Raw genomic sequence first — 19545 nt, 5'->3', positions numbered from 1 at the left:
TGTCAAACCTTTGCCCCTAGACCAGGCTGATCTGAGCTGGCCGTGATAGGGGTGAGTCCCAAACTCTGCAGTGATAACCCAGTGTGATAGGATGGGCTTATGACCCTAATTCTGCAATTAGGTCCTGTGGAGCTGGCCCAGGAACCTGGAGGAAAAATTTAAATTGATATAAAAATGTACACAACACCGAATTCTCCATTTTAATGATTTTAGCGTGCATAATTTGGTGGCTTTTTAGTGTACTCACAGTGTTGTCCAAACATGATTCCTATCCAATCCCAGAACATTCTTATCCCCCCAAAAAGGAACCTCGTACTGGTGTTCAGTTCATCCCCATTATCCCTCTTCTTCGGGCCCCTAACGGGCTTTCCGTGGCTTTGCCCAGCCTGGACATCCCATGTAAATGAAATCATGTTTACGTGGCCTTTGATGTCAGACTGCTTTTACTCAGCATAACACTTTCAAGGTTCATTCCTCTTTGTGGCCGAAGACCATGCCGTTGTTTGAATAGACCACGTTTTGTGTATCCATTCCCCAGTGGGTGGAACTAGAATTGTTTCCCCCTCTTGACTATTCTACATGATGCTGCTACGGAGCATCCGTGTGTGGGTTCTGGTGGGAACACACATTTTCAATTCTCCGGGGCACACACACCTGGGAGTGGGACTTCCTGGCCGCACGGGAACTCCGTGTTCAACTTTCTGAGGCACTGCCAACCTCTTCCACAGCAGCGGCCCTATTTCACATCTTGGGAGGAGTTTTTCGCTTATTTAGCCCCGTGTTCCCCACCGCACCCCCTTTTTGCATGTTAAAAATGGAGGTATAATTGCCATTACATTGAGGCGAACTGCCGTGTGGGTTTGGGGGACACTCTTGCCTGTTATCAGAACCTGTGCAGCCAAGAGTTAGGATCCCTTAGTGCAGGGGTCCTCAAACTTTTTAAACAGGGGACCAGTTCACTGTCCCTCAGACCGTTGGAGGGCCGGACTATAGTTTAAAAAAGAAACTATGAACAAATTCCTATGCGCACTGCGGGCCCGGGACGCGTCGGCTGCTAAGCAGGACAGGCAGCGGCACCCGGCGGGCCGGATAAATGTCCTCGGCGGGCCGCATGTGGCCCGCGGGCCGTAGTTTGAGGACCCCTGCCTTAGTGCACATCAAGTGCTGGTCGGATGCTTACGCTTCACGTTCAATGCTCAGAAAGCTGTGGGCCAAGGTCACCGGGGAGGTGAGTGGCTGGCTGCATGCACATTTGGGGAGCTCAGAGTTTGTGGGCTGGCGGCGGGCGGGGGTGGGGGGGGGTGTCACCTTCTTTTATTTTTACCTATTGTAGGGATTTGAGCAAACAGGGATAACCTCCCGGCTCCCAGCTCCCAGCCAGGCCTGTGGCCACCTTGTTTTTTTAGGGAGGGCGGGGACCCGGGAACCTGGATCCGGTTGTCCAGGTAGGACGCCAGCCTCACTCTATGACGTGGGAGGTGCTGGGGAGAAGACAGGGGCTGGGTGGCAGATGGTCCATCAGCTCACTGGCTGGGTGGCTGCTCTCTGAGCCTCAGTTTCCTCATCTGCAAAATGGGGCCAATTCTACCCCCCAGCACACAGAGATGTGAGGCCTCCGTGCGGTCAGCGGGCTGCTCTGAGCAAACATTCAGTACAAACATTCAGCTGCTGCGGTGGTGGAATGAACCGTTATGTGCCTCAGTTTCTCCCGGTGCAAATGGAAGTACAGTAATAACAGGAAACACCCGTGTTATGCTGGCTCCAAGGGGCCTTGCGCGGGTGAATTATATTAACAGCCGATGAATTATATGAATAGCTCATCATTACATTAGGAGCCCCGTTCTCCAGAGAAGGAAGCTGAGACCCAGAGAGGGAAAGCCACTTGGCCAAGGTCACTTGCTGGAAGCTCCCCTCTGGACACCAAGGGAATTCAATCGTGCTAAGCACAGGCCCACGCTGGGCCTTTCCATTTCAGGGCCCAGGTCTTCCTACTCGCCCTGCTCCGTTCTGGGCCCGGCACGCAGTCACCACTCTGTTGCCTGCCCTGGGCAGGGCCCAGCCAAACCTCCCCCATCCCTTCGGCTGGTGTTGGCTATGGAGGCAGAGAGGAGAGGCTGGGGCGGGGAGGCTTTTGGTTTTCCTCCTCCCTTCGCTGCCAGCACAGGTATGGACCGTGGGCCGAGCCAGCAGGTGCTCCTGGCAGCCTCCCCTCCAACCCTCGGACAGGACGGGACAGGAGGGGAGATGATGGAGGAGGCGGGAACTCTCCGCTTGAGGTTCGCGTCCTGCATGTCTGGCCGGTGGTATGAGAGCTGGGGGGCCGCCGGGATCAATGCCACTGGGAGCTGGGGCTGCGGCCTTTGTCCTCTCCATTACAGCCCCTCCCCATGGGATGGAGGAGCCTGACCCCACGGGAATCTCACCCGCAAGAGCGCATTCTTCCCGGTGCCTCCGGAGCCCCCTCCAGCTGCCCCAAGCAGCCCCCTCTCCTGCAGCCTTTGTCCCAAAGGAGCTCTGAGCCCCTCGGAGGACAAAGGGCTCATTGAGGCGCCAAGGCCGGGCAGCGGGGGAGGAGAAGGGTGTAGGGCAGAGTGACGGACACGATAGTTGACAGGGCCGGAGTGCCCAGGGACCAGGTTCGAATCTTGCTCTCACCACGCCAACTCCGCATGGTCTCGAGGACCTGGCCTCTGGGAGCCTCGATTTACCCATCTGTGAAATAGGGTGAATGAGGGATGGTGAGAGTCCACAGTGGCTGGCTATTGCCTGTACCGTATATTCATAATGTATGGTGTTGAATATTGTTTGTTAATATAGATCCCAAGGCCACCGTTGTGCATGCAACCCCCTGCGTTTCCCAATCTGGAATTTGGGAGTCACAAAGGTGGGCTTAAACCACGCGCTCAGGGACACTCTCAAGGCTGTAATCATATACTGGAAACCATCGGAATACCCTGGTTAGGTGGGATAAATAAAGACCTCTAGGCACACCCATTTGGGAAAAACTTTCTGATGTTAGAGCCTTTCTGAGTTTCAGAATTGCATATAACAGAAGGTTATCCTTCCTGGATAGAATTCATTCATTCACTCAGCAAACATTTACTGAGCATGGACTAGGTGCCAGACACGGACGGCTTCAGGCCCGGGAAACCCAGGGGCTCACACTGAGGTGTGTGGGGTGCTGTCTATACCTGCATCTACCTGCACCTAGTCTTGGAGGAAGTTCCAGTCGAGTGCACAGGCCCCTCTTCTCCAAGCCCAGATACATGTCTAGAAAGTTCCAGACGCTGAGACCAGAGGCCGTGACTCTGGTCACCCCTTGACAAGCGGCCAGAGGGTAGGATATCTGTGACAGCATCGGCCCGAGGTGTCGCCGGGGAGAGGCTGCGGATGGGCTGCGCGTTTCAGCAGCTGGAGAAAGGGCGTCCCGGGAAGAGGGCACAGCCTGGCCAAAGGCTGAGGGCTCAGAGGGTTTCCCAGGAAAGCCGCCAAAGCCTCGAGCCTCGAGGATGAGGGGTCGAGGCCAAGAGGGAGGTTTGAGCCAGAGGCCCGAGAGGAGACACTCAAGGGTCATGTGACTCCAAATCCCATGTCCCACCTCGCCAATGCTTGGCCCGGGACCCGGCCAAGATTTCTCCTTGGAACATGGCTCTTGGCACAAAGTGGAAGGAGCCCTGGGCGGCCCTGCCTCGTGGCCTAGATACGTCCGGTTCTCTCTCTCTCTTCACCTCTTTTCTTCTTTTCCTCTTCTGTTCTCTTGCCTTCCTTCTTCCTCCCTCCCTCCCTCCTTCCCTCCCTCCCTCCCTCCTTCTCTCCTTTCCTCCCTCCCTCCCTCCCTCCTTCCCTCCTTTCCTCCCTCCCTCTCTTCTTCCCTCCTTCTTTTCCTTCTTTCCTCCCCTCCCTCCCTCCCTCCCTCCCTCCCTCCCTCCCTCCCTCCCTCCCTCCTTCCCTCCTTCCTTCCCTCTCGGACCTCACGGACCCCCAGTGGTCCTTGGACCACCGGTTGGCCACTGCTGGCCTAGAAGATCCTCAGCGGAGCTTCTCATGAACGTACCAGCTGACTCTGTGTTCAGCACTCTTCCAAGCCTGTGCATCTTCTCATCAAATTCTCCCCCCAGCCCTATCCTCTTAGAGACGAGGAAACCGTGCTCAGAGAGCTGAAGGAACTCCCCAGAGCCATTGCGGATGGGAGGACTGGATTTAAGCCCAGGCCTTTGGAAGCTCACCTGTGGGCCCTGAACTACCGGGCCCTATTGCCACAGGCCTACATGCTCACCTCTCCCTGCTTTTTCTGCCTCCATTGCCTCTTGGGAACTCCTCTTCATCCTTCAGAACCCCGAGGAAATGGCCTTTTCTTCGTTTCTTCAGACCTCCAAGCAAACAACATTCTAGTTCTCCATCCCACAACTATTGGAGAACCTCTATGTTCCAGGCACGGTGCTAGGCCCCGGAGAAACGCCGACGAATAAACTAAACTGGCCCTGCCAATTAACAAGCCAACACATTGTCATGAGACGTGAAAAGGACATGAATCAAGTATTCTAATGACGAACAGGGAGCTGGACCCGGCTGGCATGGCTCAGTGGTTGAGCATGGACCTATGAGCCAGGAGGTCACAGTTCGACCCCCAGCCAGGGCACATGCCCGGGTTTCCGGGCTCCATCTCCAGCGTGGGTCGTGCAGGAGGCAGCTGATCCACGATTCTCTCTCATCCTTGATGTCTCTCTCTCTTTCTCCCTCTCCCATCCTCTCTGAAACGAATAAAAATATATTGAAAAAAGAAAAGAAAGGAAAAAAGAACAGTGGGTTGGGGTTCCTATGTGTCAGGTAATCAGAGAAGTCCTTTGGAAGAGGAGAGACTGGCAGGTGCCTTCCATGCAGGGGGCCTGGCGTGTGCAAAGGCCCGGAGGCAGGAAACGCTCGCCGTGTTCAAGGAGCAGCCAGGAGGCCAGTGCGCCTAGAGCGGAAGGAGAGAGGAAAGGGTGGAGAGTCGTCGCACTCCGCCTCCCTCCCGGGGCAGAGGGGTCAGACACAGTCCTCCTGGCCTTCCCAGAGCCGGCCTGGCAGCCGGGAGGTGAGCAGCTGGGGCGGCTCGAGGGAGTCGTGAGTCAGCAGGCAGCTCTGCCCCTTCCCTCCTCTCCTCTGTGCAGGACGGTGGCTGCTGGGCCCTCCCCACTTGGCTGGCTGCTCTGGGACACCCTCCTGAGGGTCAGCTGGGTTGGGGGGACGTGAGCGATGCGGAGGTGGGACCCAGGACGGGCCAAGGACAGCACTCGTCGGGAGTCGGGCACCATCTGCAGCTCATTTTCTCGTGTCATTTGCATTTTCTCTGAAAGCATTTTTTCAAAGGATCCGGCCAAGTGCCTGTCACGGAGCCGACAGCTTTAAAGGGGCATCCGAGGAGCTGGTGGGCATCAGGTGTGGCCCCTGCAGGCCTCCAGCCCCCCTGCCACCCCTTGCCCACCCCCTCTCCTGCCCGAGGCAGCTGGCCTCTTGGAGCAGAATGGACAAGAGCCACAAACCAGCCCTAGCTGGTTTGGCTCAGTGGCTAGAGCGTCGGCCTGCGGACTGAAAGGTCCCGGGTTCGAGTCTGGTCAAGGGCGCACAGGCCCGGGTTGTGAGCTTGATCCCAAGTGGGGAGCGTGCAGGAGGCAGCCGATCGGTGATTCTCCCTCATCACTGATGCTTCTATCTCTCCCTTCCTCTCTGAAATCAATAAAAAATATTTTTAAAAAAGAGAATCTCCTTTAAAAAGAAAAAAAGCCACAGCCAAAACCGGTTTGGCTCAGTGGATAGAGCGTCGGCCTGTGGACTGAAGGGTCCCAGGTTCGATTCCGGTCAGGGGCAGGTACCTTGGTTGCGGGCACATCCCCAGTAGGAGGTGTGCAGGAGGCAGCTGATCGATGTGTCTCTCTCATCGATGTTTCTAACTCTCTATCCCTCTTCCTTCCTCTCTGTAAAAATCAATAAAATATATTTAAAAAAAAAAAAAAAAGAAAAAAAGCCACAAACCATGCATAGCTGGTGTTTGCAGAGGCTTCCCTCGTGCCAGACGCCAAGCACCGCCCGGTCTCCCCGAGAGCCCTGTGCCGGGCGAGGCCATGATCCCGCTCACGGCGAGCAGAGTGCAAGCTTCCAGCAAAACTGCAGGGCAGCTCCTCCTCCTCTCAAGTTCAGGGTGGGCGGCTCTGCCAGCAGCAGCACCGGCCTGCCAGGTCCCCAGGCTGCTGTCTCCCGGCTGCGGACAGGAAGGGTTCTCTGAGGTCCTTGAGCACAACCAGCCATTGTATAGGGGAGGAAGCGAAGTCCTTCAAGTAGACGGGAAAGGGTGGGGCTGGGATCTGAACTAGGAATGCTGGCTTCGGAAAAGGATGAATGATGTCACTTCGGGCATAAGAAAGGCGCACCCCCTAAAAGTGCGCGGCTGGCTCCGCGCGTCTTCAACGGTGGGCGGTGATTTTGAATTCCCTAGGGCCGTGGTCGGCAAACCGCGGCTCGCGAGCCACATGCGGCTCTTTGGCCCCTTGAGTGTGGCTCTTCCACAAAATACCACGTGCGGGCGCGCACGTACAGTGTGATTGAAACTTCGTGGCCCATGCCATGCGCAGAAGTCGGTTTTTGGCCCGGGCGAGTCTATTTTGAAGAAGTGGCGTCAGAAGAAGTGGGGGTGTCGGTCGGTCAGGCGACTGGAGACGCCGTGCAGGCGGGCCTGGGATCCACAGCGCGGGGCAGGCGTGCGCAATTCATGCACGAGTTGAGTGAGCCGGGCAGTCAGCAGTGTCATGTGCAGTGGTTAGTGCTAGTCGCGTCCGCAAATAGCGCGCGGGTGACAAAAGTACCTACTCGAAGCATAAAGTTACCTGTATTTTTCCAACCAGCTGCAAATCCTACAGGTATTTTTGTCATCAATTTAAGAATTGTAATTATTTTGTGTTGGTGGCTTTGTTATTATAAAATGAAACTTTTTTTTAGGTGCCCTGTTTAACATGGCTACAAAGAAGAAGCAAAGAAAAACGGAAGACGAAAACCGTGAATTTAAAGTTGAATGGACCGAGACTTTCGCGTTTATTCAAAACTTAAATGGCCTTCCGACCTGTCTTATTTGTCAGGAAAAATTGACGCATAACAAGAAATCAAATTTGGAGAGACACTTTACAACTAAACACGTGTCATTTAGTACTAAATATCCTGTCGGTGATGCAAGGAAGAAAGCAGTTGAGGAACTTCAGAAGAGTCAAGAAAAATCAAATTCTGTATTTAATTACTGGATGCAATCTTCCAACAATGTTAATATTGCAAGTTTTGTGGTTAGTCAAGAGATTGCTAAGAGAGGAAAACCATATACAGACGGTGAATACATAAAAAGTTGTTTTATAAATGCATCCGAAGAGCTATTTCGGGATTTTAAGAACAAAGCAGATATTCTAAAAAAAATTAAAGAGTTACCATTGTCTGCTAAAACAGTGAAAGATAGAACAGTCAAAATGTCTTCGAATATAACCGACCAGCAAGTCGAAGATCTTAAATTGGTTTCAGCTTTATCAATAGCAGTTGACGAGTCTTGTGACATAAATGATACAGCGCAAGTTTCACTTTTTGTACGATTTATTTCATCTACAGGTCCTAAAGAAGAACTTTTAGGATTATTGCCACTCAAAGGTCAAACACGTGGAGAGGATATAGCAAATGCTGTAATTGAGTGCATTGAAAAACATCATATTCCTTTCGATAAAATTGTCTCAATTTCAACAGACGGGGCGAAAAGTATGACCGGTGTAAGAAACAGGTTTGTTGCTATTTTGAAAGAAAAAATTAATCACGAGATACTTACTTACCATTGCATCATTCATCAAGAAGCGCTTTGTGCGCAGACATTTCCAGAAGAAATTTGCAAAGTTATGGAATTGGTGATTAACATTATCAACTCCATTATAGCTAAAGCTCTTAATCATCGCCAATTTAAAGAATTTTTAGTTGAAATGGAGAGTGAGTACGCAGATCTTCTGCTGCATAACAAGGTACGCTGGTTATCAAGAGGAAACGCTTTGAAACATTTCGCTTCCTTATTAACAGAAATTAAAGCATTTCTCCTTGAGAAGGGTGTTCACTATCCAGAACTAACGAACGATCAGTGGATCCAAAAATTTTATTTCATGGTAGACGTTACATCTCATCTTAAACTACAGGGGAAAGGAAACACATTTTTTTCCATGTTAGAAGAAGTTATTTCATTCGAAAACAAATTATCTCTTTTTGCTCAAGATTTTGAAAGAGAAACTTTGATTCACTTTCCAAGCCTGTTGAAACATCGCCAAGAAAATAATTCTGATATTGACATTTGCTATTTCAAAACAACACTTTTAAATATGAGGGAAGCTTTTCTCAACAGGTTTCAGGAATTCAGAAACAGCAAAGCGACGTTAGCCTTTGTTAAAAAACCTCTTAATGCTATTGTAACAGAATTAAATTTTTCTCCCTTTAATATTGAAATTGGCAACTTTGAAATGCAATTGCTGGATTTGAAAAACAAAGAATTGTGGAGCTCGAAATTTGAACGTCTTTGTGCTGATATAGAAATATTGGAGAAAAACAAATGTGAACTTAGTTCACAGCACAAGTGGTCTGCTTTGAAAGACCTGGAGAAGGAAGATATGTTGATTTTTAACACCTGGATTAGTATTCCTGACTCATATAATCAACTGAAAAAACTAGCGTTTGCTGTTCTTTCCTTATTCGGGTCTACATATTTATGCGAACAATCATTTTCAAGCATGAACCTTATCAAGAGTAAATTGAGAAGTCGTCTTATTGATGAGAACCTGGAATCGTGCCTAAAATTGAAAACAACAACATACAAACCTGACTTACCCAAACTTTCCAAGGAGATGCAAGGCCATTGTTCGCATTAGTGTTTGTCAGTCATTGTCATGATTTAATTTTATGGATATTGTAAGGTAAATTGTAAGGAATTTAATTTTATCAATAAATAATATCGTTATTAAGTATGATATCAAGTTTTATTCAACGTACCTATAGTTTAACTAAGACTTAAAACTTTAAGAAAAGTTTATTAAGTTAATTTTAGGGAACGTTGTGGAGTGAAAGAAGATGTAATGTCGAGGATTGAGAAAGGTATGTTGAGATGGTTTGGACATATAGAGAGGATGAACGAAAGGAGATAGACGTAACAGATATACAAGACGAGTGTGGATGGGAGAGTTGGAAGGGGTTGACCTCAGCGAACGTACCTCAATCAGATTAAGGACGTTTTTAGCAAAGGCCAGCTTAGGAGTACCCTAATTAAGTTAATGACAATGTACCTACCTATATAGTTTAAGTTTAAAAAATTAGGCTCTCAAAAGAAATTTCAATCGTTGTACTGTTGATATTTGGCTCTGTTGACTAATGAGTTTGCCGACCACTGCCTTAGGGAGACAGCCATTTCCTTTCGATTCTTCCCATGACATCAGAGAAAGAGTCCCGTGTGTGCTGATGTGTCCTTCACACCCTTCTCCAGCTCTTGCTCCTCTTCCTTTGAAACTAAGAAGCTTAGAGCCGTCTGCAGGCAATGCTGTCCATGAGGATTTACTGGGAGCTCTGTCAAGAAGGAGCCATTTGAGCTGTGCCCAGGAGGGGCACTGGGGGTTTGACAAGGATCAGAGAGGGGAATTGTGGGTAGAGAGAACAGCAGGCACATCATCCTGGAGGCCTGGGGAGGTGTGGCATATTTGGGAGAGTGAGGTACCATTTGATGTGACAGAGACTGCAGGGTGTGGGTGACAAATTAGGAAGGGGCCAGAGGGAGAAGGGCCCTGATGCCGTATGAAAGAGCTTGGGACTTATTCCATGGGTGATGGCATCCTGAAAGGGCTCTGAGCAGGAGTTGGGGTTTGGAGGGAGTGAGACTAGAGACAGGTAGGTAGGTAAGAGGGTCTACCAGTGCTCTGGGTTCAAGATGATGGGGACCTGGGGGAGGACAGGGCCTGAAGACATCAGTGTTGGCCTAACAACTAGGCTTTGCTCAATAGTGGTGGTGATGACGATGGTGATGAGGATGGTGTAGGGGTGATGGCGGTGATGGTGCTGGAGGTGGTGATGGTGATGATGATGGTGATGCTGATGATAATGATGATGATGATGTTGATGATGATGATGGTGATGACTGTAATGATGTCAGTCATGGTGGTACTGGTGGTGCTGATGGTGGCGATGGTGCTGGAGGTGGTGATGGTGATGATGATGGTGATGATGGGAGTAATGATATGGTGATATAATGCTGCTGCTGATGGTGGTGGTGATGATTGTAATAATCTGATGATGATAATAGTAATGGTGGTGATGGTGGTGCTGTTGATGAAGATGTAATAACCACGATGGTGTTGATAATGGTGGTCACAATTATGGTGGTGATAATGGTAATACCACAAATAATACTATCAACTAACATTTAGTTTTATATCCCTCATCTCATCATTATTATGAAAACACGATCCTAGAGGATCAGCACCGGTTTTATCCCCTGTTTTTTCAGATGAGGAAACGGAGGCTTGCTCATGGTCCGCCAGCTAAAGAACGGCAGAGGAGGGATGGGGCCAGGCTGGCCTGTTTCCTGAGCCCTGTGCTCTGGACTCCCTGCCTCTTGCTTCTAGGCAGCCGTCGGGAGAGGCTGTGCCCCAGCCTCCGCCCAGGTCCAGGACACCGAGGTGGCAGGCTTCTCTAGTCCCTGGTCTTTGTCCTGCGCTGACCCTATGGGATAGACTTTGAAGGCACTGGCTCCATCTTTGGCCAGGGAGTTGTCATCCCCTTTGACTTGGTGCCTGCACTCCGGTCCCCAGGGAAGGAGTAGCGTTTCCACAGCCCTCAGCCTTTTTGTGCCAAACCCGGACCCATGCGAGATGAGCGTTGGAGGAATTTGGCCCATATGGATCCAATTTCTTGCGGGATATCCAGCAAATGATGCTGGACAAAGGCAGGCTGCCTTGGCCAGACCTAAAAGTTGTGGGCGATTGCTTCCGAGATGTTTGACAACTCCAAGACTCAGCAGAATGGGCCCGGGGGCACTGGGCTGTGGCCACGGGTTCAGAAGTGAGTAACCGAATGCCACAGCTCGTCTTGTGAGGGTGGCGGGGACACGTGGACAGGGCCCGAGATGCAAGGGGATTCGGCCAGGTTGGGCGAAGTGCTGAGCAGGGCTGCCTGGGGCACAAGAAACTTTTTCTTCCAGGAGACACGGGATCACATAGTGTCGGGAATGATGTATTATTTTCCTGCCACGTGACCTGAGTGAGTCTCTTGACATTCCCTAGACCCAAGCCTCTCTATCTGTCAAATGGGGCGAGCAGACCTAGAGAGTGTTGAGCAGAGCCAAAGCAGGACTTCCGGTTTTATCTAACTACCCTTTCCTTCCAGTACTCTGTTCTTCCTTTTTTCTACACATGCTTCTGATGGGGGCTGCCAATCATAATATCCCACCCTCCAACTGCAGTGATTGGTCTAAAGAAGGGCATGTGTCTCTCACTGGGCCAATGAGAACCCTTCCCTGGGATTTCTGCCCTTGGACTGGACATGAAGTTTCTGCAGAGGTGAGCCCTCAATGGCCTATGCCTGTGACTGTGCCCCCTGCTCTGTGGAGAGGCTGATCTGAGAGAAAGGAAGTGAGTGACCAGGAAAGAGAGAAGCAGATGAAAACAAAGCAAATGTCCAGGTGAGGCTGGCATCCTATCCTCCGCACAGAATTTCTGGTGACAAGAGCTAAGAACATCTCCGGTTTTGCTGAAGCTAATTGGACTTGTGCTTCCGTCTCATGCGACTAACGCGGTATTGATAAATGCCAGCCTTTTCTGGCTTTCGAGGCACCCTCCATGGTTCATTACCCTCATTGTTCCTCAGAGCTGCTCTCAGAAATGGGTATTAATATCCCTCTTTATAGGTATTCATAATCACAATCCACCCCATTTCCTGAGAACTCACGGCCGTGCCGGCCACGGAGCGAAGTCAGCCTCTTGTAGGAAATATTTGATTGCCTCCTACAGGGCCCTTGGAATGTTAATACACATTCCTTCCCAACCGATAAGGAAATGGAGGCACCGAGGGGTCAAGGCACTCCCTGCAGGTCACACAGCTGGCAAATGGCAGAGCCAGAATTCAGATTCGGGTCAAGTTTTCAACCCCCATTGTCACTGATCTGTGAGGGTGGTGTTGACGATCACGAACAAAGACTTATTAAGCACCTACTGTGTGATGGCCACTTCCAATGCATTATCCCTTTTAGTTCTCACAGTGGTTCCGTGATATAGATGCCATTTTTATCCCCATTTTGCAGATGAGGAAAGAGAGGCTTAGGGAGGTCAACAGCTTACTCATTGCTGCCTGGCTAGAAAAGGCAGTGCTATTCTACAACTGATTCACATGGATTCTATATTGTCCAGTTGGTGGTGTTGGACCGACTGAGAAAGACCTCAATTCCCTCTCCCTGCCTCTACCCTATCTCAGCCTCTTTATTTTATTTTTTAAAAATATATTTTATTGATATTTTTTTTACAGAGAGGAAGGGAGAGGGATAGAGAGAGAGAAACATCGATGAGAGAGAAACATTGATCAGCTGCCTCCTGCGCACCCCCTACTGGGGATGTGCCTGCAACCAAGGTACATGCCCTTGACCGGAATCGAACCTGGGGCCCTTCAGTCCCCAGGCCGACACTCTATCCACTGAGCCAAACCGGTCAAGGCTCTCTGCCTCTTTATGATGTGGCTTTGTAACCCCTTCCCTCCCAGAGGCACAGTCTCTTCCCCATCCCTTGAAGCCGGGCTTGGCCCTGGGACTCGTGTCAGCCAATAGCAGTGGTAGAAATTGGCACTCCGTCCGTTCCAAGCTGGCCTCTCACGAGGGTCTGCAGGCTCGACTCTTTCTCGGATCCCTCCTTGCCCAGCGGCTGTGAGAGTGAGCTCGGGCCGGCCTGCTGGGGGACGAGAGGCACGTGGAGCAGAACCAAGTGGACGTGGCCAATCCGGAGATCTGCCAACAGCCAGCTGAGCCCTGGACGTGACGGCGAACCCAGCCAAGGTGAGCAGAGCCAGCCGACCAACCACCCACGCTAGACGTGGGAGCCATAACGCTTGGCATTGGATGCCCCGGAGGTTATGTCATTATTTGGTCACACAGATTTATTGTGACAAAGAGAACAGGCCGTGACAGTGGGGGAGGAAGGGAGAATGTTTTCCTTGAGCCATCTCTGGCTGTGCCCACTTTGCTAGATGCCATAACGAAGGACCGAGGGACACCACCTTTGTCCACCTCCCCAACCCCCCCGCCTTTCAGCAGCTGCGAAGGTGTGACATAGGTTTCCAGAGCGGCGCTTAAGTGCCTGTAATTAATAGCAGGGCTGACTCAGAAGGGCCGTCCTGCCTCCTACCCCGCCTGCCCACCCCGCTCCGCGTGGAGTTTGCAGGAGTTGAGTAATTGTATTGTTTATTGCACTAAATGGAACATTAATCAAGCAGCGTGAAGGTTCTCGGGCTGTTTCCATGGGCCGTGCTCTCTGCTGAGCATCCTGATGGGAAGCAGGCACTCGCTGGACCTGCAGGGTGGACACGGGGTTCCAGCTCCAGCCTTCCAGGCACCCCCTTCCCCTCTAATGTGTTCTGGTCTTTCTGTGCATGGGCCCATTTTACAGATGTGGAAACTGAGTTCCAGAGAAGTCAAATCACTCGTTTAAGATCACTCGCTTAGCAGGGAATGGGGAGGGAGAGGATTGGAAGCCAGGGGCACCCTGTCGAGAAGCCAGGCTGTGAGCAAGGCCCTGCAGGCTTCCCCGATCACCAGCGGCCCCCCTGAGGTTGCAGGCGTTTTTCCCTCAGCACCCTGAGGCCCGGAGGAGAGAGAACAAAGCTGGTAGACAGCACTGATCCCAGAGATGATTTGCCTGAAGCCCCAGAAAGCCTCCCCAGCCTGGGCACTGGTAAATCTCAAAAAGTTCTCCCCAGCTGGGGCTCAGGGTGGCGAGAAGGGGCCATCGCTGATGGGCACAGCCTGGGAAGTGCTGGTGACTTTCCCCCTCACTCCTGTGGGTGGGGAGGGGGCGTCGCTCTTCCCTACACCCCCTACAACGTGGCTATTTTTAAGCTCCTCTTTTTACAGTAAAACGTGGTCATGTCACAGCCACCACGTGAGGAACACCTTGGCATCCTGGGAAGTGACGTTCAGGAAGGCAGGGCCCGGAGACGCCTTGGCTGACGTCAGAGCGGCTGAGCTGGCCGCGGGGAGTGGGGCTCGGATGAGTCACCCACTCTTCCTCAGGTCTCACGCTCCTCTGCCCCTGGGAGCTGCCTTCTTGGGAGTTCCCTAGGGACAGGGACAGTGGCCCAGCCATTCCATCTCCTCACTGGAGTCCTAGGGGCTCTTTCCTCACCTCCACGGATCCCCTAGGGCCGAGGGCGCTGCCCTCTTCTGCAGCCCCAGGGTGACGGAGCCCCCTCCAGCCCAGCCCCCTCCCCCAACCCGTTGTCCACACCACGGCCACAGGGCTCCTTCCACAAACCAAGTGTGATCACCGCTCTCCGCTGACTCAGCTTGCCCCCCTCCCTTTCACCGTCTTCCCCAGAAGATTTTATTAGAAAGAGATGTTTGGCAGCTAAAAGAAAAAATATTTGACAATCCTAGGTTTCGAAGTTAGACCGCATGTGTTCCAAGGTGAGCCACTTAGCTGGGTGACGTTGGGCAAATTACTTAACTTCCCTCAACCTCATTTTCCTAATCTGTGACATGGGAATCATCGTCATCACACCTACCTTGTTCCGAAGAACGTGACAACTTGTGTTTGCCAAAGACGGTCACAACACTGTTTCCCATCCCTCACTTCCTTGCAGAACCTCGCCTCTCCTACCTAGGTCAAGAGGCGGAGTCTCACCACCCACCCCTCGAAACTGGGGGAGGGGGGCATCTGTGATGGCCTCAACCAATAGGATACAGTGGAGGTGCTGCTGTGACTTCCCAGGTTTGGTCATAAGAAATGGCACGCACCCACACGTGCCTGGCTCCTTTGGGATGCCGGCTCTGGAACCTGGCCGCCATGCGGTGAGGAAGCTGAAGCAGCCTGTGGAGTAGAATGAGCCCCCCTCCCCCGCCCCCCCCCCGCCCCCCCCCCCCCCCCCCCATTGAACAGCCCCAGCCGGCTCCCCACCCACGGCCAGGGCCAACCTTCCTGCTCTGTGAGTGAACTGTGTCGGGAACTGATCCTCCACTCCATGGCTGATTTGCCTCCGCTGAGGTCATGGGGAGCGGAGGTCAGCTGTGCTTGCTAAGTCCCCCCAAAATGACAGGTTCATAAGCACACCAAACGATGGTTGTTGCTTTGAGGACTTAAGTGTTGGGGTGATCTGTTATGGAGCAGCAGAGTACTGACACAAGTTTTAGGTAAGATAGTGCAGGTAGGGGGGCTTAGCTCAGGACCATATGCTTTGCAGACACTTTAAATATATATGTATATTTTTTATTGATTTCAGAGAGGAAGAAGGAGAGAGAGAGAGAAACATCAACGAGCAGAGAGAATCTTTGATCGGCTGTCTCCTACACGCCGCCCCCTCCCCACTGGGGATCGAGCCTGCAACCCAGACATGTGCCCTGACTGGGAATCGAACCTTGACCTCCGGGTTCATAGGTCGACACTCAGCCACCGAGTCACGCTGGCCGGGCTGTAAACACTTTGGACACGGAAGAAACTGAGCGGAGAGACAGTGGTGGGCTGGCCAAGGCCACGCAGCTCTGGGCCGCCCTGTCCACCGACTCCTTCTGCTCTTTGTCTGCGTGGAGGTGGGGCGGACACGGCTGTTGGGTTCTGAGCCCATCCCGCGGGCTGGGGCTCTCGTGCCTTCCCCTCCAAGACTTCACTTGCACGCACTGCTCAGAGCAGGCTGTACCAGCGGGACAGGGGCACCTCCAGCCAGGTTTTCTGCAAGCCTTCTCCTTTCCGACGCTTCCCTCGCAGGCCCTCCACGGCTGCCCGGGAAGGGAAGATGGGGCCAAGTGGGCCAGCTGGGCATTGGCAAGTGAAGGGCCCCGGAGGCGGGGCGGGGGCATCTCCTGGCACCAGCCCCTGCTTCCTGTCTGCCGGCCGCTTGTACTCCGGAGAGTGAGTTGCTATGAGAAAGGATCTGGGGGACTCTTTCCTCTGGGCATTAATAATACTGTTAATTAAGCGGCCAAGAGAAGAACTCGGCTGGCGCCAAGGAGAGGACAATGGTCTGAAAAGGGAACAGAGGGACGCATCAACGGCTTCCCCAGGCAGGGCTTTCAAAAGAGCAGCTGCAGGGAGCAGGCGGGCGCGAACAGAAGGGACGTCGCCAGCGTGGCGATCACAATGTGGACGGGCAGGGAAGGGCTGCGTGGAGCCCCTGCCAGCCTCCCAGCTGTGCTCCTCCCTGGCACCCCTTGCCTGCCCCGCTGGACGAGGGCTTCTCTGGAGAGGCCGGGAGAAGCAGGCTCTGGCTGGTCCGCATAGACTCCTCATGAGACCTTCCTTTGCTTCCTCATCTACAGAATAGGTAGGCTGAACTAAACCCCACTTCCTCTGAGTTGACACTGACTGGGGGTGGTTGCCTCCAGGGAGGACAGAGAAGCAGGATCAGTGCTCCATCGGAAGGCATGCTAGAATTGATTAGTGATGTCTGCTGTGGGCATGGGATTGGCAACGTATGGCACGAGTGCTATCCATGATTGGATCTCCAAGGCCCGTTTATTTACCGGGTAAGTAGCTAAAACACACACACTGGGTCAGTGGTTGGCAAACTCATTAGTCAACAGAGCCAAATATCAACAGGACAACGATTGAAATTTCTGAGAGCCAAATTTTTTAAACTTAAACTTCTTCTAATGCCACTTCTTCAAAATAGACTCGCCCAGGCCATGGTATTTTGTGGAAGAGCCACACTCAGGGGGCCAAAGAGCTGCATGTGGCTCGCGAGCCGCAGTTTGCCGACCACGGCCCTAGGTGAAGGTCTTCTTGGAACTCCCCCGAGTCTACATTAGGAAGTGTGCTCAGGTTGCATACGAGTGTGTGTTGTGTGTGGGCATCTGGGATGTGTGTTTCCACGCCAGTATGAAAGGGACCTGTGTGCACCTAGGTGGGGAGCGGAGTGTGACTGTTTCTGTGGGGGTGAGCGGGCACACGCGTGTGGGCGAGCGTGTGCAGGGGCTGTGGACATGTGTGTAGGCCGGGTGGGGGGTGTGGGGAGGTCTGGATTCACGGGTGTGATGGGTTTGCGTGAATCCAGACCTCCCCACACCCCCCCACTCTGATCTGTGGGTTCCACTCTGATCGGTGTTTTCTGCCAGCGCTTCTCAAACACAACCGTGTCCGCACATCCCAAGCCAGGGGGCTGCCAGCCTGCAGGCCTGGTGTTGGTGTGGGCTCTGAGATTCTGCATTTGTAACCATCAATTACATGCTGCTGCTCCACACACCACACTCAGTGTCACCGGACTGCTGGCACCGGGATGGGCAGCTCACCCAGCCAGCCAGCCCTGGGGCAGGAACCCCAGCTCCGGAGGCTATGGCAGGCCTGAGAGCTCTGCGGCTCCCACGGGGGCCCCCATTCTGTGCCACCTCCATTTTACAGGCTCCATGAGGGTGGCTCTGGCATCGAGGGGCGTCAGCAGGTGGGTTTAATGTGCCTGGGCAATTCTCACAGCGAGGTGCCAGCAGCCATAACTCACCCGCTAAATTATGGCCATAAATTTCCTCAAGGAGATGGGTCCCCAGGCAGGTGGGTGGGTTGATGCTGGTATCATTGAGCAGAGTTCAGTCTTTTATTTTAATTAAACAGGAGCGTGGGCCTGTGCACGACCAGGGTAGCCCTGAGGGCCGGGCCCCACTGCCCCTGTGCCCGCTGTGCCTGGGCAGGTGGGTGGTGGGCCAGGCAGCCCGTGGTGGCATGGGTGGGGGAGGTGAGCGCTGGTGTGTGTGTGTGTGTGTGTGTGTGTGTGTGTGTGTGTGTGTGTCGCAGAGAGAACCAGGAGGCTGTATTCTCAGCATCAATCCTGGTCCTGCTTGTGGTGAGTCAAATGGTGGTTCCCCCAAAAGATGTCCCAGATCAGTGAACGTGACTGTTTGGGAAAAGTCTTTACAGGTGAAATTAAGTGAAGAATCTCGAGATGAGATCAACTTGGAGGAGGGTGGGCCCTCCATCCAATGACAAGTGCCCTTAGGAGGAGAAGGAGAGATGACAGAGGGGGAGTCCACGTGAAGACAGAAGCAGAGATTGGAGCGATGCAGCCACAAGTCACGGAACGCCCGGAGCCCCGGACGCTGCGAGAAGCAAGGAAGATTCTCACCTTGAACCTTTGTCCCTGCCGACACCTGGATGTTAGATTTCCGGCTCTCGGATCCGTGAGAGAATGAGTTTCTGCCGTTCTGAGCCACGGTTTGTGGTGATTGGTTACAGCGGCCGCGGGAAGCACATACCCTGCTCTGGGACTTTGGGCCAGTCCTCCAGCCTCTCTGAGCTGGGTTTCCTCTCCTGGCAGATGGGTATGTGTCCTGCCCTCCTCTGAGGTGCACGCCGGGCCCACTTCCATGATGCCTGCAGAGGGCTCATCACAGCCTGTGACCAGCAGTCCCCGCGCTTACAGGACGCGGCTGCTGGCGAGGCTCTGTAAAGCGGGGTCACCAGGCGTGGGATGCATGAGCCAAGAGGGCATGTGGGAAGGGCTTCTGCACATGGGGAGGTTAATGGCCATGGAGCTGGTAGCCCCCAGGTGTCCAAAGAGAGGTCCTTCCACCTTGCACGTTTCCCCAATTTCACTTGTGCCAACACTCACATTTATTCAAAGCTTTTCTTTAGATTAACTCATTCTTTCAAGTTAAAGGAATATATTCCAAGAGGACATTTTATGCTGCTATAGAAAAGGAAAAGTGCGTTTCCCTTGTCCTAAATAGAAGGTACCCTTAAACCCAAACGCAATGCAAACAGAGCCAGGTGCCGCTCTGAGCCTGAGGCCTGCTTGCTTTCTGTAAAACAGGGAGATTGCCAAAGGGGAGGCATTAAAGACATCCGCCTCAAAGGGAGAACAGTGCTTTCATTAGGTAATTCTTTAGGCTGGGTCACCTCCCCCGCACCATGGGTGACCATGCTGTAGTCCCACCCCCTCCTGTCTCTACTCCTGGGACTCTGGGGCCAGGGTGTGGATGGGATGGACTCAGCCAAAGTTATAGTTGAGAGCACAACCACTAAATCTGGCTTTGACTCCTAATCCGAGGCTCTTTCTATTGTACTAGACTCCCTTGCAGCTACTTTAAAGAGGCCTTCAGACAATAATACATGGCTCTGTCCCAAATGCGTGAGACTAACCGTGGGATTTTGGGCTCTGGGTGGCGGACAAGCCTCTCCTCACCTGCAACAGCCTTGGCAGAGGGCCAACCCCGATGATTACCTTTCAGAGGTGAGGACCAGGGTGCTTAGGGCTGAGCCCAGTGCCTTTATCCCTTGGCACCTTAGTCTACCTGTTAAATGGTCACCATCATCCCATCCTTGAAGATTACTGAGAGGTTCG

Source organism: Plecotus auritus, assembly GCF_963455305.1.
Source record: "Plecotus auritus genome assembly, chromosome: 13".
Classification (NCBI taxonomy): Eukaryota; Metazoa; Chordata; class Mammalia; order Chiroptera; family Vespertilionidae; genus Plecotus; species Plecotus auritus.
The sequence above is the reverse complement of the archived record's forward strand: the minus strand, read 5'-3'. Positions refer to the sequence as shown.